This window comes from Fomitiporia mediterranea (genome assembly GCF_000271605.1).
Source record: "Fomitiporia mediterranea MF3/22 unplaced genomic scaffold FOMMEscaffold_9, whole genome shotgun sequence".
In the NCBI taxonomy this organism is placed as follows: Eukaryota; Fungi; Basidiomycota; class Agaricomycetes; order Hymenochaetales; family Hymenochaetaceae; genus Fomitiporia; species Fomitiporia mediterranea.
This window is the reverse complement of record NW_006760394.1, coordinates 1,685,954-1,686,567: the sequence shown is the minus strand read 5'-3', so window position 1 is coordinate 1,686,567 and position 614 is coordinate 1,685,954.

Genomic DNA, 614 nt, shown 5'->3' with positions numbered 1-614 from the left:
GGTAACTTAAGTTGATAAAACTATCTTTTTGAGAGCCAAACTGGCCTCCTTATATACCTTTTACTAGAGTAATGTTACTTTAGTGACTTTAGTAACTCCCTTCACTGTTGTTCCTATGAAGTGAAGCTGGCTAATCCTTTAGACTGTATGCTACACTAGTTTGTGTCTTCTATTAATCTGCTAACCCTGGTTTGTGTCTTCTTGTGTTCTAGATTAATCTTCTAATGACTCCTTTACTGTATTGTTATATCTTCTATACTTCCTCTCATACTTCTAATAACTCCTTATGAGTCCTCCTGACTAGTTATACTATGTAAGCTGTGTAATGCTTTTCCCATAAAGTAGAGTTCTCTATTGTTCTTATGACTCTGTCTGACTCAACCTGTACTTCCTGTACACTAGTTTGTAATACACTTTCTCATAAGGTGGAGTATTATGACTTCTAATGACTCCTTATGACTCTTATAATATAAAAGGCTGTACTTCTGTACTGCCCCTAGAACTTACAACCAAAGTTCTAGACTGTCTTGTGTACACCCTAGAACTGACAACTAATGTTCTAGATCTTTCCCTAAGTCTTCTTCAATAGACTTAGTTTTAGGAGACAATTTATC